This window comes from Sus scrofa, chromosome 12 (genome assembly GCF_054392235.1).
Source record: "Sus scrofa isolate SSC_HxYL_T2T_F1_AM1 chromosome 12, Sscrofa_HxYL_maternal_Yorkshire_Landrace_v2.0, whole genome shotgun sequence".
Classification (NCBI taxonomy): Eukaryota; Metazoa; Chordata; class Mammalia; order Artiodactyla; family Suidae; genus Sus; species Sus scrofa.
Genome location: NC_139394.1, coordinates 60,276,877 through 60,302,803, shown reverse-complemented (window position 1 = coordinate 60,302,803; position 25,927 = coordinate 60,276,877). Strand labels below are relative to the sequence as shown.

At 44.8% G+C, this 25,927-nt stretch overlaps 1 pseudogene; it reads right to left on the bottom strand.

The window, feature by feature from the left end:
- Positions 1-23,892: 23,892 nt before the first annotated feature.
- LOC100518865 (large ribosomal subunit protein eL42-like) lies at positions 23,893-24,209 on the bottom strand (annotated as a pseudogene).
- Positions 24,210-25,927: the final 1,718 nt, after the last annotated feature.

Genomic DNA, 25,927 nt, shown 5'->3' with positions numbered 1-25,927 from the left:
AGTAGATGCTCCAATCTCTGGAATTTAGAGGTGCTGGCAGCCAGTTCTTGTTTTATTTTTACTGAACCAGTTCTGCTGTTTTCTGATTGTAAAGCCCTGCTTTCTTCCTGCCTATGTGCTTCATCTGGTTATCTGATCTTTCTGAGAATTCTGTGAACGACCCAATAGCCTCAAAACAACTTTCTTCCTGCTTTAATCTGCTTCAGTAATTTTCTGTGCTTCTTACTAGCAATCCTGACTACACCACTGCTGAGTGTGGTGTTGGCATGGAAGGCGAATTTCATGTCGCCCCTTTTTGCCTTTGGGTTCCTTAATCTCAGCTCCTTTCCTTCCACTCCAGTTTTGTTCTAACTACATGATGCTCTGATTAGTGGGAGGAAACCTCTCCCATGTAAAGAAAACATGGAGTCACTCCATCCATAATCACTTGCTCTGCGAGATCCCACGAAAGGTCATTCCACAGGCGAATAAATCTGGGGTGGAGGGGGTAAGCCGCAGGGCAATTTCTAAAATTGCCCTCCATTTTTAAGATGAAAGGAATTCAGCTGGCCAACATAAACATGCTCACTAAACCCCAAAACATGATAATAGGGGACATCTGTGAATGCCCAGAAGCAGAATTGGGGACCAAGAAACAGAAGTACTCATTTATATGGTAATGATCTTTTGGGCCTAATTAAATACCCAAAAGAGGGAGAGGATGACAAAATATTTGGGTTCTCAAAAGGTTCGTTTAACTCATGGGTAATGGAACCATATCAGATGGAAAGGGGACACTGGGAAGTTTTAAGAAGGACATCCTCAATATTCTCAGATGAAAACTGCTGCTGGTTTCTGCAAACACCCAGAGATAGAACACTGGGCTGACTGGGTTACCGAGGGACCACAGAACTCATTCAGCCCAGAGCACCCTCTTTCTCGCAGACAGTTACCAGTCATTGGCCATTCAGCCACTGCAGCCACTGCTTAGTCTTCAGTGATGAAGCGAATGGTTAGCCCAGTAAAATGATGTATTGGTACTGGGTGTTTTCAGCCCCAGGATTCATTCTCCCTTCTTAGAGAAACCACTCCCCCTTCTCTCTCCACCTCTGAAATGATCTCTTGTCTATTATATGAGATCTTAGGGGGACTGAGAAGGAAGGTACCCTGCCTTTTCTTGGCCAGTCGGGCTCATCTGACTCTGAATCCACAAACGCTAGGTCTAAAAAGCAGTGATGCCAAAACCTTGAGAGGGCAGGGTGGCGGCCTCCAACAGTAGCATCCTGTGGAGTTGCTCCTTCTATCCAGAATCACAGACATTTTCCCTTCTTCCATTTTTCTAAGCCTGCTTCTCCAGGCTTATCTTTATGCGACGTCTCAATCTCCAATATTTTTTTTCCTGCATGTGTGTTAACTGGAGTTTGTTTCTACCGCTCACGGCCAAAGGGCCCTAAATGGAGTTAACTCATTAGGCAAGAGGAACATCCCCAGTTGTTAGAAAGCTCTTCCTACTGCAAACACGACTCTCTTTCCAAGTAACTTCTACCTCATTCCTGTCTTCTGCAGTCATTTGTTTTCTAAAGCAACTGTTTCCTGTTTTCTGGAGAAATTTTGAGATGATATGATTCTCCATAGGATGGACGTTCAAACATTTGAAGACAATATACTTTCCCTTAGTCATCTATTTCCTGGGATGAATCGCCCTGACTTCCCAACAGTTACTGGTGGAACAAAATATCCGCTAACATCCTGGTGCCACTTCTCTGAACCCTGAAAATGTGGTCCCCCATCAGGGGACCATGAAAGGTATGATAGGATCATTATTTCTCCCATTCTCTTCCCTAATTACATAAACAGCCACATTTTCTTTTTAGCAGCAACACTACATTGTTGGATTACATTAAAATATGTATATACATTCAATTAAAGGTAATTTTTAAAACTCCTGCTTCTTCATCATATAAGCAACACATGATCTTTGAAAATGGTAAAATAAAAGATACATTTTATTTATTTATTTATTTGCCTTTTCTAGGGCCGCACCCACGCTAGGCTAGGGGTCTAATCAGAACTGTAGCCGCCGGCCTACGCCAGAGCCACAGCAACGCGGGATCCAAGCCGCGCCTATGACCTACATCACAGCTCAGGGCAACGCTGGATCCTTAACCCGCTGAGCAAGGCCAGGGATTGAACCCGCAACCTCATGGTTCTTAGTCGGATTCGTTAACCACTGAACCACGATGGGAACTCCAAAAGATACATTTTAAAAACTCCCACAACCTACCTCCCAGTGATAATCACTATAAACATATTCTTGTAAAAGCTTCCAGACTATTTTATCTGCTTATTATATTGTCTTTTCTATTGGTTGTACAATATTCCAAGTATGGTATATATTTAACTAGTACCCTCTGGATGCGTTCTGTTCAGTTTTGCTACCATAAACCATACTTTGACAAACATTCTTTTTTTTTCGGTGGGGGCGGGGGCACGCCTGCCGCCTGCAGAAGTTCCCCAGCCAGGGATCAAACCCACACCCCAGCACTGACAAGGCTGGATCCTGAACCCCCTAGACCACCAGGGAACTCCTGATAAACATCCATCTTTGTATATTTCTCTGGCCATTTTCTTTGTTTCCAGGTTTACTGAGATGTAACTGACATACAGCATGGTGTGGGTTTGTGTACAACAGAGTTGACTTGATACACTTACATATCACGACAGAACGGCCCCTGTAGCCCCCTGTAGCCTTAGCAAACACCTCCATCCAGCCACATGTTTACCACTTCTTTCTTGTGGGGGGAACGCTTCCTATCTACTCTCTTAGCAACTTTCAAGTTTGAAATTCAGTATCATTGTCTATAATCACCATGCTGAACCTAAGATCCCCAGAGCTTGTGAATCTTATAACTGGAAGTTTGTACCCTTTAATCAATATTTCCCTGTTCCCAACACCCCCCAGCCCCTGGGAACCACCACTCTACTCTGACTGTCTGAGTTTGGTCTTTTAAATGCCACATGTGAGGGAGATCACATGGTACTGCCTTTCTCAGACTTGTGTCATTTACCATATCTGATGGTTTCTTAATCATTCCTAGAGGTTGAATTTCTGGGTCAAAAGACATGTGTTTCCTAATGAGGCTTTTCATTTTCTATCACCAAATCACCCTCCAGAACCAATTTACGCTCCCACTGGCAGATTATAAAAAGCTTTAAGACTCCCGGAATTTTCACATGAGCGCCTGCCAAACCAGGTGTCTATAAGTAGTCATCGATTTTAAGCTAAATGAAATACTGTATTTATATTTCTTTAATTTTATTTTATTGACTTTAGTTTCTCATTCCCACCTGTTGAGATGATTACATTAGTGATTCAATCTTGACTCTTGAGTGACAAGTATGAGATCAAGAGTCTTGAGATTGAATCGGGGGTGGGATCTCTCATGAATCCCGGTGTTGCATCACCTGCAAATCTGATTAATGCCCCCACTATGTTTTCATCTGAATTACACATAACACTGTTGAAGAGAATAGAGCCAAGACCTGGGCCCCATTGTGATCTGCTAGTGTGTCTCCAGCCTGAGAGATAATCATCTACAAACCTTTCTAAAGGCTCTGGGGGCAGCTTACATCTCAAGCACCCACCCACAATCCAGCAGTAACGAGGTGATGGATGGCACGGCAGGACTGGGCTCCAACCCCACAGTTAGTGTCTGTTCTGCTCATGCTCAGGGTGTGTCAGTGGTTAAATATTATTAATATCACTTTTGCATCCATGCACCCACTACCAAGATGAAACAGATGTTAGTAGTTTACCATATCTGTCTCAGATAATCTTTTTTTTTTTTTTTTTTTTTTTTTTAGTGGCCATACCTGCAGCATAGGGAAGTTCCCAGGCTAGGGTTGAATCAAAGCTGCAGCTGCCAGCCTATGCCAGTCAATGCAACATAGGATCCAAGCCACATCTTCAATCTACACTGCAGCTCGGGGCAACACCTAATCCCTAACCCACTGATCGAGGCCAGGGATTGAACCCACATCCTCATGGATACAGGTCAGGTTGGTAACCCGCTAAGTTATGACGGGAACTCCTAGGCCAGGGACTGAATCCAGGGATCAAATCCACGCCTCTGCAAAGACCGGGGCCAGAGCTGTGGTGTTCTTAACCCACTGCACTACAGTGGGAACTCAGATACCTTTTTCTTCTAAAAAATGAGGTGTCTCGAACACAGCTAAAGCCCCACTCCCATCCCTTCTCTGCTCCAAAAGAAGGAGTATGTAATTCCCTTTCCATTTTGTGCTTTTAGTACACTTGATATGTAGCCACAAGCAATGCACACTAATGAGTTTTTTCCCATTTGAAAATTTTGCATAAGTAGCATTACATGTATTTTCTTAATATTCCTCAAAATAGTGTTTTTGAAGTGTATCTATATTGGTACACAGAGATCTAAATCATTCGTTTTAACTGCTTTATAATCTCCCACGGAAAAAAAACACCTGCTGAAGGACAATTAGAATATTTCTTGAGTTTCCATTGTGGCTCAGCGGGTTAAGAACCCAACATAGTGTCCGTGAGGAGGTGGGTTCGATCCCTGGCCTCCTTTAAACAGATTGCCTTGCTGCTTAAATCAGAGTTTAGTTTCTGTTGCTTGCCACTAAGAATGTTATCGGATCTAGTATCCATTTTTGTTGTCTGTTGAAACTTCCTTTGAGCCCTAAACCATTCTCAGCTTCAGCTTTCATGACATTACTCTTCCAGATCCGCACAGTTGTATTACATTCCCGGGATTTATGCCACTTAATTCCTCGTTGGTACATGTCTGTTAAAAATTATGATTTTTTTCCTCATTTCCAGAATATTGTATGCTTATTATAAACACATTTGGAAAAGACCAAGAAGCTCAAAGAAGCACATTCACAATTATCTTTAATCCCACCACCAGAGACAACCATTATGAGTGCTTTGCTGTATTACTTTCAGGTTTTTTCTATATACACGTACTTTTTATGTATTTGAAATTATACCGTACGCACTGTTCTCTAACTCTCTTTTTTTCCATTCCAACAGTATAAGTAAACATTTCCCCATCAAAAAGTATTGCACAATATAATCCACAATAGAAACACAGCATTCCAGCGTGAGATGTCCTGTAACTTATTCAAATAACCCTTGCTATTCAACACGAAGGTTGACTCGAATTGTTCGTTAATACAAACGACACTGCCAACTTCTGATTCCAAAAAGCACATGGTGAGCAATTCCTACTAGAGCGATTCCAAATTCTCAAAATTTCATTCATCCAACAAGTATTTCTTGAGTGTGTACCATGTGTCATGCATCATTCTAGTTGCTAGGAATAAAGAAATGAACAAAATAGAGAAAAATCCTTACCTTCGTTGTAGCGTTCATTCCAGTAAGATGCACCATAATAATACTATATGTCAATAATATACACACAAATATGCAATATACCAATAATATACCAACAATAAAATAATGATGGCAGCTGCCACTTATTAAACGTTTGCCATCTGTCAAACATTGTGCTAAGCTCTTTCTGTGCAATTAATCCGCAGACGCTATTATCATCTCCATTTTTCAGAAAAGGCTACAGGCATTTTAACTTTCTGCTGCCCAACCCTTAATGCAGGAAGACGTGGTATTGATTGAATCACATAAATCTGACCCCTCCACAAAGCCTACGATGAGAGCAAGAGGAAGACGTCACCACACAGAGCTGTGGAACCCCAAGAGAGAGCCTGTTTGAATCAAGGAAGGGGATCAGGCTCTGTATGATCAAGCCTCATTTCAACTGCAGACTGGAGAGGAAATGGGACCATTGCCCCTAGGAGACCACAGGTGATTTGCCTTCTACCTGTTGACAAGTATCAGACCATGTGCTGTTCAAGAGCAAATCAGGAGGAAAAAAACAGCCTGGGGTCCATGAAAAAATAGGGAAGCGCAGTGGGAAGCAGACGCATCATTAGAAGACCCAGAGGAAGGACAAGCCACTAATAACCATCCACTGGAGTTCCCGTCGTGGCACAGTGGTTAACGAATCCGACTAGGAACCATAAGGTTGCAGGTTCGATCCCTGGCCCTGCTCAGTGGGTTAAGGATCTGGCATTGCCGTGAGCTGTGGTGTGGGTCACAGACGCGGCTCAGATCCCGCGTTGCTGTGGCTCTGGCGTGGGCTGGTGGCTACAGCTCTGATTCGACCCCTAGCCTGGGAACCTCCATATGCCGCGGGAGCGGCCCCAGAAAAGACAAAAAGACAAAAAAAATAAATAAATAAATAACCATCCATTGTTGGATCCATAAGATGTCAGGAAACTGTTTTCCATCCACCAGAGGATACAGGAAGGTCCCTTCTGAAACACAGGATCACAAGGAGAAACAGACTGAGGTCAAAAGGCAGCAGACCAAGATATACAAAAGTAACATTAAAAGGGTAATAAGGGAGAAATGCAAGGATAGTAAAAGTAAAAGCAGATTAAAACTCACATCATTCCCTTCGCAAATGGTGGAATTGATGTTACCACAAAAATTCGGAACCAGACAATACCATATACTGCTGATGACCTGAAGCAACTGGAATTCTTGCACATTCCTCAAGAGAAACAACTTGACCAAACCCAGTAGAACAGAAGGTGCACATAGCCGAAAACCTGGCAATTCCACTCCCTGCAGATACACTGGGGTCATGATTCCAAACCTGCTTTCTTTTAGAAAAGAAATACTCAAGTCAGATGCTCAAGTCAGACCCTGTAGCAACTAAATCCAGAATGTCTTGGGGGTGCAAGCCACACATCCATAGGTCTTTTTTTTTTTTTTTAATTCTCACGTGGTCCCAATGTGGGACTCACAAGTTTGGGAATGACGACTCTACAGAAATCCCCCTGTGTGTGCCCTGGGTGACATCCACTAGCATGTTCGCCACGGCATTGTTTGTTATTCCAGGAATCCAGAAATTTCCCAGTGTCCATGGGCAGAATCGACACCATGTGGTGCACTCACACAATGAAAGACCACAGCACAGTCAAAATTAATTGCAGCAATATCCATCCACAGGGATAAACCTCACAGTGTTGGGGGGGGACAGCAATTCACAGAAGAGCATATACAACTTGATTGCATTTGCATAAGAAAAATGCATGAATTAGACAATGTATTGTATAAAGACACACTCGTCTGTTGTAAGACTGTAAAGGAATGCAAGGGGATGACAACCACAAGCTTCAGGACAGTGGGTACCAGGGAGAAGCAAGGAGCATCCCAGAGACCAGTATTTGATCTTTTTTTTTTTTTTTTTTTTTTGTCTTTCTAGGGCATCACGCACAGTATGTGGAGGTTCCCAGGCTAGGGGTCTAATCAGAGCTGTAGCCGCTGCCTACACCACAGTCATAGCAACACAGGATCCGAGCCTCATCTGAAACCTACACAGCTCACAGCAACGCCAGATCCTTAACCCACTGAGCAAGGCCAGGGATCGAACCTGCGTCCTCACGGATGCTAGTCAGATTCATTTCCAAGGAGCCACGACCGGAACTCCCGGTATTTGATTTCTTAAACTGATCATGGTAGCATAAGTCGTATATGCATGCTGTGAATATTATTTGTCTGCTTTAATTATTTAGTTAAATATTTTTTTAGAGAATTCTGAAATTAAAAAGGGGACTATTCATGCGTAGGGAGCAACTTGAAAAAATGTTTCAATATTCAGAGAAAAAGAACAAATAAACAAAAAAAATGATGAAAGAAATGTGTATCTACCGTGACCTCTAAATGGCCATAATTATACCTTTTTTATTATAATCCAAAGAAAGTAAAAACAGTTTTTAAAATCTTACCACTTAAAAATGAATTTATGTAAACTTAGATGAGGATAAGAACGCCCAGAACCAGAAACCATGAAGAAAAAGATTTCTAAGTCTGAAATACAAACTAATGTGAAACAGCAGTGAGATAATTGGGTAAAAAATGTGTTGGATTAAGTTCGTTGTGTCTAACTCTGCCCGTGGCCTTGAATGTTCCCTTCAGTAAATTCTTGGAAGTAGAATTACTGACACATAATAGATTTTCAAAAAATAGTTGTTAAAGCATGAATGAGCAGAGAAGATTCTTAAAAGGAACATTCATACAGAAGAAAATTTTGTAAAACCATAATGTCAGAGTTTGCTTTTTTTTTTGCTGGCTATGCCTGGGGCACATAAAAATTCCCAGGCCAGGGATCAAGCCCACGCCACAGCAGCGATCTGAGACACTGCAGTGACAACACCGGATCCTCAACCGCAGGCACCACAAGAGGACTCTGAATGATGGACTAAAAGATGGCTTTTGCCTGCTTTTTCACTTGTCTGTGGGGTTTTTTTCCTTCTCCATGATTAATACATGTCACTTATATAATGAAAACAAAATGTAATTTTATAAGTAGGTATATCCGGATGATTGCAGCAAGATCCCTTCCTGGGTCTTTTCTGGAAAAATTCACGCATGGTGAAAACAACTCGCTTAATTCCAAAAGTACAAGTTAGGAGTTCCCATTGTGACTCAGTGGGCTAAGAACCAGACACAGTACAGTGTCTGTGAGGATGCAGGTTCGATCTAGTGGGTTAGGGATCCGGCGATGCCACAAGCTACAGTGTAGGTCACAGATGTGCCTCAGATCTGGTGTTGCTGTGGCTGTGGTATCGGCCAGTAGCTGTAGCCCTGATTTGACCCCTAGCCTGGGAACCTCCATATGCCACAGGTGCAGCTCTAAAAAGAAAAAAAAAATTAATACAGTAAAAATAAAAGACTCAGTTAGAAGAGAACTTGGTTCCCCGGCAAATCCTCCCACTCAATGACCCTCCCCGTGCAGCTGGCCTCCCTCCTCCCCCAGCATCCCCACCCCTGGTCCTCTCAGGCTTGGGCAGCTCCCTCCCCACAGCGTATGAAGGCTGGTCTGTGAGAACCAGCAGCATATGACAGAAGAGATGGTACATCACTTCTGAGATTAGGTCATAAAAGACACTTCCTCTCTTTTTGGGATCAATTGCTCTGGGGGAAGCCAGTGGCCAGGTCGTGAGCAGCCTTGTGAGAGAAACCTCTTGGTAACAGCCTTGTGTGTGTGCCATCTTGGAAGTGGTGCCCCCAGCCCCAGTCAAGCCTTCAGGTGATGCAGCTCCAGCTGAGAGCCGGACTGAAACCACCTGGTTTCCAGACCCTCAGACACTATGTGAGATAATAAGAGTTTGTTGTTTTAAGCTGCTACATTTTGGGATAATCTGCAGCAATGGATAAGTAATGCACAATTTTAAACTGAGTTAGTAGCTTTTCCCACCAGGAAGTAAGGAGAAGGGTGGGAAGACAAAGAGGATAGAGGACCATGGACTGAGACACACTGCAGGGCCATGACCTGCACAGAGTCCTACCTGGGACCCTGCATAAGCGGATCTGGCCAAATGCACAGCCAACCAATGGACACTAAGGGTCTGGACAAGCAGAGAAGCACGGTCTGGCAGGGAAAGGAGACTTCTCCTTCCCCACTTCCCCCAAGGAGACCTGTGGAGCCAGCATAAGGGGCTGGGAGGAGGAAGAGAAGGGGCAGTAATAAACAAAGCCATCTCCTGCTCCCCAAACCCAGCGAAGGGGCTCTCAACCAAAATGTGCAGAAAATAACATCTCAATGGGATGGAACATTTCCTCGAAATGAAACTATTTTAAACTGGAAGTGGCTGGGCCGAGCTGATATTTCTAAGATTGGGGCTAACTTCAGTTTTTCCACTGCTGAGCGTGAATAGGTTTTTTTTAGAAATAAAGAAGTGAGCTATAAAAATAAAGCAAACCTCGCTGGTGCATGGCTAAGTGGCGACGCTTCGATCGGAGCTGTTAGGTAAATGAACAATGAGATCTGAGGTCTGGATGCGCCTTCCTCTTGAGTGTTAAGCTGGCTGAGTCCCTCATGCAGACACACGGCACCGTTTCAAGACCTTCCACAATTATCAATGCAGACACTTTCAAATTGTTTAGAATCTCCTGCCTTTGTCAAGAGTATTCCTTCTTAGATTCTAGACCAGCTACCCAAAGGAACTTTCTGTGATGATGGAAATATCCTCTGCCCGCGCTGTTCAATAAGATAGCCACTAACCACACGTGGCTACTAAGCTCTTGAAAGATGGCCAGTGCGACTGAGGGACAGCCTTACACATTTTATTTAATCCTAATTAATGTAAATGTAAATAGCCGCATGTGGTGAATACTCCTGCACTGCCAACACCATTTTCGAGATGAAGTTGTACCTAATTCTTTCTATTGAGATTTTAGACATCTGGTTTCCTAAATTTGGGGGGTGGTGGAATTTGCTGTTTATTTGCTATTGCAAACTCCAAGACAACACTATCACTTTGGTTCAGGGTTTCTGACACTTCCACACCACCCACTAATTCACCCTGCTGTCTTCTCAGAATCAAAGTTAGAATAACGTTGGCAATAACGTTCACAGTGGAAATTTTTGAGCACAGACTGGATATCTGATAATATGAAAGAATGACTGGAATCTAAGAAAATGATACAAACAAAATTATTTGCAAAAGAGAAATAGACTTACAGACATAGAAAACAAAATTAGGGTTAGCAAAGGGGAAAGCTCGCAAGAAGGGATAAATGAGGAGTTTGGGATTCATATATACATACTACTATATTACAAAACAGATAACTGTCTAGCACAGAGAACTCTACTCAGTATTTTGTAATAACCTATATGGGAAAAGAACCTGATAATGAATATGTGTGTGTATAAAACAGAATCACTTTGCTGTACACCTGAAACTAACACAACATTGTAAATCAACTATACCTCAATTAAGAATTTCTAAAATTTAATACTGAAATATTTACAGTTAAAATGACATGGTAACTGTGATTTGCTTTGTAGATAATGGATGGGAGTGGATGGAGGAAACAAGATGGGTTGATAATTGTAGCTGTGTGATGAATTCATGGGCATCCTTTCGATTATTCTGTCTACATTTTGGGGGGGGGGGGCTTTTTTAGGGCGAGACCCGAGGCATAGGGACGTTCCCAGGCTAGGGGTTGAATAGGAGCTACAGCTGCTGGTCTACACCACAGCCACAGCAGATCCAGTCCACGTCTGCAACCTACACCACAGCTAATGGCAACACCGGATCCTTAACCCACTGAGCAAGGCCAGGGATCGAACCCGAAACCTCATGATTCCTAGTCAGATTCGTTTCTGCTGTACCACGACGGAAACTCCTGTCTACATTTTTTTTAACTTTAGGAGTTTTTTCTTTTTTTTTTTTTTTCTTTTTAGGAATATGGAAGTTCCCACGCTAGGGGTCTAATTGGAGCTGCAGCTGCCAGCCTACACCACAGCCACAACTCATGGCAACGCTGGATCCTTAACCCCTGAGCGAAGCCAAGGATGGAACCCGCATCTTCATGGACACTAGTCAGGTTCATTACTGCTGAGCCACAACAGGAACTCTGACTTTAAGAGTTTTTAACAAAATGAGAAAGTGCTCACATCGTAATATCAAGTAGAAAGAAAAAAGTGAGCTGCAAAATGATAAATATACAATAAAATAAGGAATTTATATAAATGGAAGGAAATACATAGGATAGCATAGAAGTTGGGAACAGATGTCTGGGTTCAAATTCTGTCTGTGAAATCTATGCGGCTTAGGGAATTTTTTTTTTTTAAGTTTTGTTAAACCTCAGTCTCCCCATCTACAAAATGAGGATCATACTAGAATATATCTCTTAAAACTGCTCTGGAGACTAGACGAGCCTATTTATGAAATGCTTAGCCAGCATCTGGCTTGCAGTACAAGTCCTATCGCTTACATCTAGAAATAGATTTATACGTGGTTGTTGTTGCACCACTCTATTATCCAATTTTCCATAAAACGGATGTCTTATATTTTCAGAGGGGAAATTTAAAAAAATTATTTTAGAAACAAGCTTCTTCTATGACTACTACTGTGTTCTGAGAAACTATTAGCAAAGTAAGTTAATAATTTATCAGATGTTCTAAACTTCAGCAAAAGGAGAATTCCAGTCTATGTCTGGATACGTGGAATTCTCCGTAAGAACCGTATTTTGTGGTCTGTGTGACATGTTTCGGGAAAGCATCCTCGGGAAGCTTCGTCTCATGGGGGATGAAGGAGGGGGGAGTAGCGACTGGTTTCTGTGGTTCTCATTCCTGACTCAAAAGCTCTCCACACTGATGGACAGATGATGCTGCAGAATTTCCCTTTCTATTAGAACATGCATTTTTTCAAGCAACAGATATCCTTCCATTGTCACTTTCTAGTTAGGAATCCCCTCCAAGTGACAGTGATGTTTATGAAGCTGTATTTTTCTTCTTTCAGTAACAGGAAAATCTTGCCTTATGCATTCCCTGTGCCCTTTGCATCAAGAAATAGACACACAAGACCATAAATAAAGTTATGGCCCAGCTGTCTTTATTTTTGCTCAAGAAGAATAGCACTGTCTCTGTTACCCTGTTCCTGTCTATATCACAGGGGCTATTTTCCATTTTCTCCTATCAGTGGTAGCAAGTCCACAGAAACTACATTAAATCAGAGAGAGGGAGAGAGATTGGCAGGGGTGGGGGCGTTGGGGGTGGGTAGAATACTGGTTCACATAGCTAAGACGTTCAAGGAGCAGGGTTAGCTGCAAACATGGTTAAATCCAGGTGCTCTAACGTTTTCCGGAATTTCTCTCTGACATCAGGCACAGCTTTCTGCTATGTTGACTCCCTTCTCTGTCTCATTCAGGAATGGAGGCATCCAGCAGCTCCAAGTTTACATCTACCACCTCAGCCACTCTACTTGAGAAAGAAGGTGCACCTCACTCCCAATCATTCGAGCAAAGTCCTGGCAGTAACTCTTGCTGATCCCGATCTGGTCACGTAGCCGAGCTCTGAGGCAGTCTTTGAGGTTTTGATCGACTTCTTCTAGAGCCAAAGGATGGGACCAACTCCCTTTAGCCACAGGGACTATGCGTAGCAGGCAGACGGTTTCCCTTCAGAGATAAAGAGGCTGTTAAGTTGGCAAATGGATGCTGGGCAGACGACAACAGCAGCTGTCCCCTCCGCATCCCGTAACAACCTTTTCAAATGCCCTTTGATGCCATCGGGAAATCTCCTGCCAAACACATTCTTCCCTGTCTTTGTGACACTCTCCAGCCTTTGCCAGTGGCCTCCTGTTCCAGTATCTTGGGCTCTTTCCAAGGACATGAAACCCTCGTCAACACCATCAACATCACCAGCTGTTCGCCCCCAGTACCCTCTCCTTTCTCTTCCAAAGTCACGGCCCTCAGCTGGATGAAAAGAGAGAAGACCACCTGTATCCTCAAATCCTTCAAAGTCTTTCTCAGAACTTTAAAACTTCCAGGAGTTCCCATCGTGGCGCAGTGGTTAACGAATCTGACTAGGAACCATGAGGTTGCGGGTTCAATCCCTGCCCTTGCTCAGTGGGTCAAGGGTCTGGTGTGACGTGAGCTGTGGTGTAGGTCGCAGACGCGGCTCGGATCCCGCATTGCTGTGGCTCTGTTGTACGCTGGCAGCTACAGCTCCGACTGGACCCCTAGCCTGGGAACCTCCATGTGCCGCAGGGAGCGACCCAAGAAATGGAAAAACAAAACAAAACTTCCAGAGACATAGTTCAGATTTCTTTTGACTGCACCATTTATCTGCACGTGAATCAGAAGTAGCAGCCCATGGTTGGAGATTCTGCACAAGTATCCCATCACATCTTCTCTCTGTGCTCCAGATCAAAGCGTGAACCTTGCTCCTCCCAGCGTGCCACATCTGGTCTCAGAAGGGAGTCACCTTATTCTGAGAATGGACAAGTCTTTTCTCCACTCAGCTGTGGCTGCTTCTTCAATATGTGTCCACTACATGTTCAATGATGCATGTCCTGCTTCCACCCTTGCCCATCCAAAGTGCCCTTAAAAAACAAACAAACAGGAGTTCCCATCGTGGCGCAGCGGAAACGAATCCGACTAGGAACCATGAGGTTTCGGGTTCGATCCCTGGCCTCGCTCAGTGGGTTGGGGATCAGTGTTGCTGTGAGTTGTGGTGTAGGTTGCAGACGTGGCTCAGATCCCGCGTTGCTGTGGCTGTGGTGTGGGCCGGTGGCTACAGCTCCGATTAGACCCCTAGCCTGGGAGCCTCCATATGCCGCGAGTGTGGCCCTAAAAAGACAAAAAAAGACCACCCCCCCAAATTTGCGATTCCTACAAGCCAGGAAGAGAGCTCTCACCAGGAACTGGATTGACAGGTACCTTGATCTTAGACTCCCAGCCTCTAGAACCGGGAGGAGGAAGTGTCTGTTGAGTAAGCTATCCAGTCTAAAGCATCTTATTCCAGCAGACTGGGCAGACTCAGGCACCACCCTCCCTTTCCCAGCCGTCCCTTCGGTCATCTTGAACATGGCGATGTTCCCCTTGTCTGTCTCCTCTCCTTTTTCACATGGCCGGCTCCTCCGTACTCACTGTATCTGGTAGAACAGGCTAACAAAGATCCCAGAGTGCAGCGGCCTGGAGAGTGTACGTTTCCTTTTGTCCATGTAGCAGTTCTGAGATGAGCCGTCCAGGTGAATGGGAAGCTCTGTTCCTTGCGGTCATTCAGAAACTCAGATTCCTTCCAGCTGCTGCTCTGCCAGCCTCCAGGCCCTCAAGGTCATCTGCGTGACAGAGCTGGGTCACCACTCAACTGAGCAGGACCTCATGGGGCCTCCTCAGGGCAGGCCGTTCCCCCCTATCCTCCGCTTTAGCTCCTTTCTGAAGGATAACATGTGTCTTGTTGGAGGCTTACAGGAACACTGCGACCTGACCTTTGTGGACAGCTACGACAACAAAGGATTTCTGAAACCAAGAAGTTTGCAACCACCAACCATGCCCCTACCTCTCCTTGCCTTGAAAAATGCTTTGCAATATTGGTTTGGGGAGTTGGGGATATTTGGGGGGCATGAGCCACCCGTGTCCCTTCATGGTCCTGCAATAAACCGTTCTCTGATCCAAACGCCAACATTTCAGTCTGTTTGGCCTCACTGTGCATCGGGCACACAGCCTCATGCTGATAACTACTACATGTGGATTCCATCTGCAGGAAGGAGGAAGAAGGGTTGGAGAAGCCAGGCCGGGACGCTTTGAAATGCAGACCCAGAAGTGGTCCACGTTATTTCCATTCGTGCTGTTGGTGATAACTTAGTCACATGATCACAGCTAACTACTGGGGATGCTGGGAAATGTAGTCCTTCGCTAAGCAGCCACGGGCCTGCCTGTTCTCTTATAATGGAAGAATGAGTTTCAACAGATAATCGAAGTTCAGGGAAGGGATGGACTGGGGCTCTGGGACTGGCATATGCACACTATGGTATATGGAATGACCGGCCACCGGGGACCTGCTGTATAGCACAGGGAACTCTACCCAATATTCTACGATAATCTATATGGGAAAAGAATCTGAAAGAGAGTAGGTGTGTATATGCATAACTGAATCACTGTGCTGGGCAGCAGAAATGCTCACAACATAGCACATCAACTCAACTTCAATAAAACCTTTTGAACATTAAAAAAACACAGCCCCCCAAAAACAAAAACAAAAAAACAAATAATTGTAGTTCAGACCTTGCTTCCTCTGAAGAACCTTCTCTGGCCCCTCAGCTCTGCCTCGGTGAGACCTCTGTCTTGCTAATAGAGTGCTTCCCAGCTTGTCCCCACCTGGAAGAACTCGTAGGGTGTGGCTCTGTATCCTCAGGGCCTGCCCCTGGCTAGACATTTTGAGTGAAAGTACGGAAGACTGGCGACTTGATTTGAAGTACAAAATGAAAACATGGGGTCCCTTGTTCCAAAAGGATTAACAATTTTAAGAACAGGAGTTCCCTGGTGGCCTAGTGGTTAAGGATCTGCTGTGGCTCAGATCGCTGATATGGCAATGGGTTCAATCCCTGGCCATGGAACTTTCACATGCTTTGGGCGTGGGCTAAAAAAAAATTTTTTTTTTTTTTTGGTCTTTTTAGGGCCACATCCGCAGCACATGGAGGTTCCCAGGGTAGGGGTCCAATCGGAGCCACAGCTGCTGGCCTGCACCACAGCCACAGCAACGTGGGATCCGAGCCATGTCTGCGACCTACACCACAGCTCACGGCAATGCCAGATCCTTAACCCCTGAGCGAGGCCAGGGATCAAACCCACATCCTCATGGATGCTGGTCGGGTTCGTTAACCACTGAGCCACAATAGGAAGTCCCCCTGCAAAATTTTTTTTAAATATAGCATCAAACCAAACATGGGGTCCTCCTTAGTGCAGGTCCCTGTGCACCGCCTAGGGCACATAGCCCCGAAAATATGAAGAATAAATGAATTCAATTGAATAGCCTGAATCAAGCTCCATAAGAAAAGCCACACATCTATTGTGTTCTCTTATGAAATGAGTGGAGATGAATCAATCATGCTTGTGAATATCTGGGGAGTCAATTTTTGCTGTCCCTACCGGCTAAAGTGGACAGCAGTCATGTCGATGGCGAGGGCATATTCCCTGTCACTTAGAGGGTAGGGACACCGCCGCGGTGGGCTACCAGCTCCCTAACAGTCCAGATGCAGAGGCTCTTGCCTTCTTCTCATCTCCCTTCCCAAGCCATGGCGGCAGCAGTAGTCATCATGGCAATTTTCTTAGAGCCTCAGAGACTCCTGGGTTTGGGGAGACCTTAGAACTCCCTGCCAAGCAGCTCCCCAGCATCTGCTCAAACACCTCCAGCGACAGGGAACTTCCTACCTCCCCAGTGGCTCCTTCTGTTTTTGACAGCTCTGAGGATAGAGCTCTTCCTACAGCTGAGCCAAAACCTCCCTCCTTGTGACTTCCACACACTGGCTTGGAGCCACACGGAGGAAGTGAAACACGGCTCCCATGCCCTTCAGGTGTTTAATGGGCCGTGATGTTCACCTGAAAGCAGCGCTTGCCAACAAGCAGCAGAGGGATGGGATATGGACCACAGATGTATTGTTTGGCCCAGGCCAGGTTAAATATTTTTTTGGTTGACGGCCAACACTGCAAAATCTGGAGGGTTCGTACAAAATGAGGAATCCAAGCCTCTAAAACGTGGAAGCTCTGGCAATACTGAGCTCGTGATCCCTCAATCCTACTTGCTACTAAGGATACTGAAGAACAGATACTGGGTGGGCAGGTAACTGCCACTCTCCACCACAGCCTGCTGCTTTGGCTATTTGATTGCCAAGCATAGACAAGTAAGCTACCTTCAGAATCCTTATCCTGACGAGTATGTTAATGCACCCAGCCTCCCTACCGTAGCAGTAGCCAAGGAGATATAAACCTATGTTTTTTCATTGGTTTCAGTTATTTAAGGAGGAATGACTCCCTTTTTCTTTTCTTTTTTTTTTCCTTCCTACTCAGAACGCAGAGGTGTTGGCTGGTGTTCCAGCAACTACCTTGTGACCATGAAGCAATCCTGAGGCTGGAGGCCACCTGTAGGAATGTTGAAACAAACATACAGCAGGATCTTGGTATAACAGTGATTATAGAACTACCAGCTGGACCTATATCTGAACTTCTTTTACGCAAAATAAATAAGTAAAAAAAAAAACAAAAAAAAAACAAAAAAAAAAACAAAAAAACATATCTTGCTAAAGCGCCCTATTTATTTATTTATTTTTGCTTTTTAGGGCCATATCCTCAGCATATGGACATTCCCAGGCTAGAGGTGGAATCAGAGCTGTAGCTGCTAGCCTACACCCCAGCCACAGCAACATGGGATCCAAGCTGCGTCTGTGACCTACGGAAGAGCTCACAGCAATGCCAGATCCTTAAACCACTGAGCGAGACAGAACCTCATGGTTCCTAGTTGAATTCATTTCCATTGCACCACGACGGGAACTCCAAGCACTCTCACTTTTTAACTAGCTGTTATTAACAACTAAAGGCAGTTCCCACATGGTATATGATGTGTTTGTCATTGCCTTTTTTTTTTTTTTCTCTTTTTTTGGCTGTGCCCACAGAATGCAGAAGTTCCAGGGCTAGGGACTGAACCTGAGTCCTAGCAGTGACATGTCAATCCCTAATCACTAGGCCATCAGGGAACTCCTGTCATTGCCCTTTTTAAAATTAAGTTTTATTGTGGAAAACTCTCAGTATATACCAACATAGACAGACTACTATCCACATGCAAAAGAATTAATTGGGACCCCCTATTTCATAGCATATCCAAAAATTAACTCAACATAGACATACACCTAAACTTTAGGGCTTAAACTATAAAACTCTTAGGAGAAAACATAAAAGGAAAACTTCACAAAGTTGGCTCCGAATATGGTTTCTTAGATATCACAAAAAGCATAAGCAATAGAAGAAAAAATAAATTGGACTTCATCAAAAATCAAAACCTTTTGTGCTTCAAACAACACCCTCAAGAAAGTGAAAAGACAACCCACAGCATAGGGGAAAATATTTGCAAATCCTTCTCCTGATAAGGGACTTTGCACCCAAATATATGAAGAAGTATTACAACTCAATTAAAAAACTTTTTTAAAAACACAATTTAAAAATGTGCAAGGATTTAAATAGACATTTCCCCAAAGTAGATATACAAATGGCCAATAAGCATATGAAAAGATACTCAACATCATCAGCCATCAGGGAAATGCAAATCCAAACCACGGTGAGATACCACTTCACACCCACTAGGATGGCTAGAACCAAAAGTAACAAGTACTGGCAAGGATGTGGAAAAATTGGACCCCTTGTGCATTGCTGGCGGGAATGTAAAATGGGGCAGCTGCTGTGGAGATCGCTTGGCAGTTCCTCACAAAGTTAAACATAGACTTACCATACGATCCAGCAATTCCACTCCTAGGTATATATCCAAAAGAACTGAGAGCAAGGACTTAGACATTTTTATACCAACACTCAAAGCAGCATTATTCGCAATAGCCAAATGGTGAAAACAACCCAAGAGCCCATCCATAGACGGATAAACAAAGTGTGATAGGTACATACAATGGGATATTATTCAGCAATAAAAAAAGAAGGAGGTACTGGAGTTCCCTTCGTGGCGCAGCAGAAACGAATCCAACCAGAATCCACGAGGATGTGGGTTTGATCCCTGGCCTCACTCAGTGGCTTAAGGATCCGGCGTTGCTGTGACCTACATCTGTGGTGCAGGTCACAGATGCGGCTTGGATCCCACCGTTGCTGTGGCTGTGGTACACATACCTGCCACAAATGGGTGACTCTAAAGAAACGCTCTGTTAGGTGAAAGAGCCCAATCACTAAAGAATACATATTGTATGATTCCATTTATGTGAAATGTCTATGGGCAAATCTATGGGACAGAATGGAGATGAGCGGCTGGGAAGAGGAGTGAGGGTTAATGGCATGGGATTTATTGGGGGGGGGTGATAAGAATGTCCTAAATTTCAATTGTAGTGATCACTACTCAATTCCATAAATATACTAAAAATCATTAAACTGTACACTTAAAATAGGTGAATTTTATGGTATGTAAATTATATCTCAATAAATCTGCTTTTAAAAAACAGACTAGTAGAGGAGTTGCCTTGTGGTGCAAGGGTTAAGGATGGGGCATTGTTGCAGCTGTGGTGCAGGCAGAAGCTGTGGCATGGGTTCAATCCCTGGCCCAGGAGCTTCCGCATACCGACAGCACACCAAAAAAATAAATAAATAAAAGACTCGTAAAAAGAACTCTCATTTACCTGCTCCAGCTTCAACAGTTACTAACTTGAGGCCAATTTCTTTTCATCTATACCCCCACATGCCGTTCTTCCCTCCAATATTATTTTAAAGCAGATCCCAAATGTCGTCGTTTTTTTTTTTTTCTTAAAGAGCCGCACCCACTGCATATGGAGGTTCCCTGGCTAAGGGTCGAATCAGAGCTACAGCTGCTGGCCTGCACCACAGCCACAGCAATGTGGGATCCAAGCTGCGTCTGGGACCTACACCACGGCTCATGGCGACGCCAGATCCCTAACACTGCGCCGGGGATCGAACCCGCATCCTCATGGATATTAGTCAGGCTTGTTTCCGCTGTGCCACAACGGGAACTCCACGTATTAGATCTTGAATTGGCATCTTCTCGACCATAAAAGATGTGGCTCTTTTTGTTCCTTTCTAAGTGTATTACTTTTCCACAACAATGATAACAGCAGTAATGAACATTTATGGAGTGTTTGCTCTGCAGCGGATTCTGTACTAAGGGTTTTCAGTATCTCATTTCATCTTCTCAGCCTCATTAAGTATTTTCCTAGAGAAGAGAAAACTCAGGTTGAGGTCCCCAAGGTCCCACAACAAGCCAACAGCTGGGCTGGGATGCTAGGCCCTCCTGCCTGGTTCCAGAGCCTTCTCTGTGCTGCTCCCCCATCTACTCTCAGCTCTGCTTCTAGATGCCCCCATCCCTCTCCTTCTTAAAAAGCATCACTGCTCTCACCTTCAAGCCCTGGACCCACCAAGGTCTGGGGTCATCTCTATTAGGGAGATGCTGTGGAAGAGGCTTCCTGGCTCAGCCATCACTGAGTTTTAGACATTTCCTGATGCCCAGCTCATTTCTGCTGACCAGGGTGCTCGGCCAGGCGAGGCTCAGGGTCCAGGGCACCCTTCCCAGCTGGACCCGACATCTTGCTTGGAATTCTGACCTCTGCGGATATCCTAATTCTGTGTCACCTTCCTGGTCCTCGCCTGTGGCTCCATCTTGTCACCAGGGAGCGTCACATGCAGAGCAGAGCCTTGCACTCAATGCTTCACAGCACTGATCTACCCTAGAACCATGAACTTCTGCCTTCCCTTTAACTTCCATTTTAAAGCGGCTGTAAGTCTTGTTTTCTGTTTTTGGTTGTTTTTTTCCTGCACCCACGGCTCTGGAAGTTCCCAGCTAGAGGTCAAATCGGAGCTGCCACTGCTGGCCTACACCACAGAATCTTCATGGATACCTGTTGGGTTCATTACCACTGAGCCACAAACAGCCACAACTCTGTTTCCTATTATTTGCAACGGAAAGTATCTTCCATGTCTGTAAAAGTGGCTTAAGTAATATCATAAGCTAAGGAATCCTTACAACATAACTTAACCCTGTGACAGAAGTGTTGTTCCTATTTCCCAGGTGAAGAAGCTAAAAAGCAACAGTGGCAGAAGTTTTGAAGATAAATTACCTAACTTAGGGAGTTCCCGTCATAGCTCAACAGTAACAAACCCGACTAGTATCCATCAGGACTCGGGTTTGATCCCTGGCCTCGCTCAGTGGGTTAAGGATCCCGAGTTGCAGAGAGCTGTGGTGTAGGTCACAGATGTGGCTTGGATCCGCTACAGCTCCGTAGGTCAGCAGCTATAGCTCCCGTCTGACCCTTAGCCTGGGAACTTTTATAAGCTGTGGGTGCAGCCCTAAAAAAAACCCAACCAAACAAACAAAAAGAAGGACAAAAAAAAAATTACCTAACTTAATCCTCCTAAAAACTCTGTGAGGCAAGTCTTATCTCTGTGTACAGATACCTTCAGAAGGTCAGAAGGTTAAATAATGCCAATTTCACACACTTAATAAATTGAAGAGCCAGGACTGAACCCCAGGTCTCTCCAATACGAATACAACGCTCTTTCCAATGTTCTTTGATGCTATCACTCAGGACCAAAATCTTTTTGGACATTGTATTCCACTTCCAACGCTGATTAAGTCAAAATTCAGTAACCCTAATTCAGGTCAGGTCAACCTGAACGTAATTATGTTCACTGCTTAGAAAGTGCATTCGCTAACTAAATATTAGCCGTAATAAAAAAGAATGGCGGTGACAGCTGGATGAAATTCACGGTCCCAAGACCCATGTGCCAATGTATATTTCTGTCTTTAGGCTCTCAGAGAATTTATATTCCTGATCCGTACTTCAATTGGTAATTGCCCAGCGTCTGTTCTTTTTAAATCTTTATTATTTTTTATTCTCTCCCAGATGTTGAGTTGAACGGCAGCGATTTCAGGATTTCAGTGAGAGGTCCAGCTGCTGCGTTTGGGAAGTGTCCATGTTTTGTTTCTTCTTCAATCCTTCAACTTGAATTTATGATGAGGCTTTGATGAATAGGACACTTCTCTCTGCCCTGCCCTCTTTGCATGTGTCTGAGTCTGCGATATCGTTGGTCTAATTATGCGGATGTGTCTCTTGTTGGAAAATTTATGTGATGACTGTTGCCAAGAACCAGGAGCCAAAACCATGGATTTGTGGTCGAAACATCCTTGATTCCACGCTCGGCAGTATATCCAAAGTGAAGCTGGGGAGGCCAGGTAGCTCGTTAATTTAGGGCTCTAGCAGCTGGAGAGTATGCGACAGTGTCAGCCCTGCAGGAAGTTGCAGACTTAGGATGGGAATCAAAGATTAGGAAGGTCAATCAAGATTAAGAGCAAAGGAGTTGCTGCTGTGGTACAATGGGATCAGAGCCGTCTCTGCAACACTGCAATGCAGGTTCCATCCCCAGCCCAGCACAGTGGGTTAAGGATCCAGCACTGCTGCAGTTGTAGCATAGGGTGAAATTGCACCTCCAGATCTGATTCCTGGACCATATGTCTCAGGGCAGGCAAAAAAAAAAAAAAGATTAGGAGCAAAGGAAAGGGGCTGGGTGTAGGCAGATAAAAGGTGGGATGCATGGTGGGTATATTTACTATATATTTACATAGATAGGACTTTACAGTTTGTATCTATGTAAACACCATATATTTCCATAGATAGGACTTTACAGTCACCCAGAGACTGCTGGCACTGTCTCATAAACTTGGCTAAGTTCACTAACTTCTTGGCTTTCCAACTTGATTTTAAGTTCCTTGAAGTCAAGAGCTATTCTAGTGATCTCTTGCTATGTAACAAATCACTCCAGTATTCAGTGGCTTAAAATAAAAATAGTCATTTCAGAGTTCCTGTCGTGGCACAGCGGAAACGAATCTGACTAGGAAATGTGAGGTTGTGGGTTCCATCCCTGATCTTGTTCAGTGGGTTAAGGATCGGGCGTTGCCGTGAGCTGTGGTGTAGGTCAAAGATGCAACTTGGATCTGGCGTAGGCTGGCAGCTGTGGCTTCGATGAGACCCCTAGCCTAGGAACCTCCATATGCAGCGGGAGCGGCCCTAAAAAAAAAAAGAAAAAAAAAAAGTCATTTCGTTATCTCATAGATTCTATGAGTCAGGAATTCAGAAAATTCTCAGCTGGGTGGTTCTGGCCTTGATCTCATGGAATTACAATCAGACAGTGGACAGAGCCACTGTGGGTTGGCTGGGCATCTTTAAGTGGTCTCAGGGCCACTCCATCTATGGGACTTCGGCCTTCCTCACAGCATGGCAGCCTCGGGTAGCTGAAAACTTCAGAAGTGAGTTTTCCATACAGGAGTATTTTTTTTTTTTTTTTTTTTTGTCTTTTTGTCTTTTTGTCATTTCTTGGGCCGCTCCTGCAGCATATGGAGGTTCCCAGGCTAGGGGTCCAATCGGAGCTGTAGCCACAGACCTACGCCAGAGCCACAGCAACTTGGGATCCGAGCTGCGTCTGCAACCTACACGCCAGCTCATGGCAACACCGGATCCTTAACCCACTGAGCAAGGCCAGGGATCAAACCCAAAACCTCATGGTTCCTTGTCGGATTCATTAACCACTGAGCCGCTACGGGAACTCCGGTTGTCTTCTTTGTTGTGACCTTTCTGCCATCCTCTAGAAAATCCCGAGACCTGAGAGGGAGTGGCTCCTTAGCAAGACTCAATGAGAGAAGTCACGTTAACAAAACTAATGCTCTGCTGATCACACTGGGACTTGGCATTGCCTGTGGCTTCTAAAGCTTATGGGTACTAAAGCTGACATTCTTCTTCGTCTTCTTTTTAACAATTTCAAAATTTTATTGTCTTCATAATAGAAGCTCAGAACGGGATCACGTGGCCCTTTCTCTCTTCTCCGCCCAGCTCAGAACATTTGCATCTCTTAACAGCCAGCATTCTCTTAGATCAGCAACTGGGCTCAAGGCGTTCAAGCCTTGACCCATCTTCTTTGCAGTTTTGGCCCTTTTCCGGAAAACCAGCTTGGTCTGCCCACCACAGCCGCTCCGCTTCCTGTCATAGCACCGCTTTCCCTGGGCACACAGAGAATCCTTGTGCTTCTTGTACCATGTCACTTTGTGGCACTGGCCTTTGCCACACTTCTAACAGAAAGTCCGGCACGTTTTAGGAACATTCACCATGTTTGTGAGAGTGCTATCAGCACGAGAAGCCAAAGCTGATATTCTTCTGGGTCCTGGTGAGTGACCCCTGGGATTACAGAAACATGGGTTACCTCTGAAGACTTGGGGGAGGGTAACCTGTCAGTCCAGTAGATAGGGGCTCAGGGCATAGCTGATGGGGCTGCAACCAGGGACCCTCTGCCTGGGTGGGAGCAGGAGCCAGGAGAGATGGGGGCTGGAAGATGCTTTTGTACATACCTGGGAGACTTTAATTCTCTCCAGTACCAATCACCTCCAGTCTCCTCCACAAACACCCTCCTAGTCACCTCCCACCAGACTGATGACAGCAAGCCCCTAATGGGACCTTCTGCTTCTGGCCCTGCACCCTACTGTCTATACAGCAGCCAGAATAACCTAGTGAAAGAGTAAAAAGACTACATCCAATAAAATAAGCTTCCTCAGGAATTCCCGTCATGGAGCAGCAGAAACAAATCCGACTATGAACCATGAGGTTGCGGATCCGATCCCTGGCCTCGCTCAGTGAGTTAAGGATCCGGCATTGCCATGAGCTATGGTGTAGGTCACAGACACAGCTCGCATCTGGCATTTCGGTGGCTGTGGTGTAAGCTGGTAGCTGTAGCTCCAATTAGACCCCTAGCCTGGGAACCTCCATATGCCGTGGGTATAGCCCTAAAAAATTTTTCAAAAATTTAATTTAAAAAAATAAAATAAACCTGGCGTAGGCTGGCGGCTACAGCTCCGATTAGACCTCTAGCCTGGGAACCTCCCATATGCCGCAGGAGTGGCCCAAGAAATGGCAAAAAGACAAAAAAATAAATAAATAAATAAATAAAAATAAATAAATAAAATAAGCTCCCTCAAACCTGCCATGGCACCCTATCTACTAGAGTGAACGCCTTGGTCTTTTAAGTCTTGCTTGGTCTGATCTCCTTCCCCCCCCCCAATCTCCATAGGCATCATTATCAGCTTTATTTTTTTTAGCATATTGAGTTTTTTTGTTTGTTTATTTTTTATTTTGGCCTTGCCCACAGCATATGGAAGTTCTCAGGCCAGGAATCAAACCTGTGCCACAGCAGCAACCTGAGCCACTGCACTGACAACACCAGGTCCTGAACCCAGTGAGCCACCAGGGAACTCCATATAATTGGCTTTATTAAGGTCTGTTTCTCTCTCTCCCCTCCCGCACCATACCGTAAGCTCCCCGAGGGCAGGTATTTTTACTTGTTTTTTTTTACTTGAACTGCTCTGACCAGTTGTTGCCAGGCAGAAGCGGAAGCTCAGTGTTGCCAGAGCTTCTGATTTTTCAAGAGAAATTACATGTCTGGATTTTTATGTCAAATCTGATGTTGAAGTACCGGCATGTAATAAGATTGTTCAACAATATTGTGCTGGCCAAGTAAATTAGAGTCATGGATTTCTAATTTATGGTCTGGTGCTTGTGTAAAAAGGCAGTGGCCAGGTGTGGAGAGCTGGCTCAGGAAGGAAAAGGTGGGGTGGAGTGGGGGCTGGTGGGGAGACCCCTTGTTGACATGCTTGGTGGTGGCCACTAGGGGGCACTCCCTACTACCTCCCCTCAAACCACACCTGGACTATCTCCACTCTGTCCCCATCCTACCCCCATCCCGGGAAGGGTGGGGAGGAAATCTTGGAAAGAACCCAAACCAGAAAGCACTGGCCAGAGGTCCCCAAAAGGAGGTGCATCTGGTATGATGAGCAAA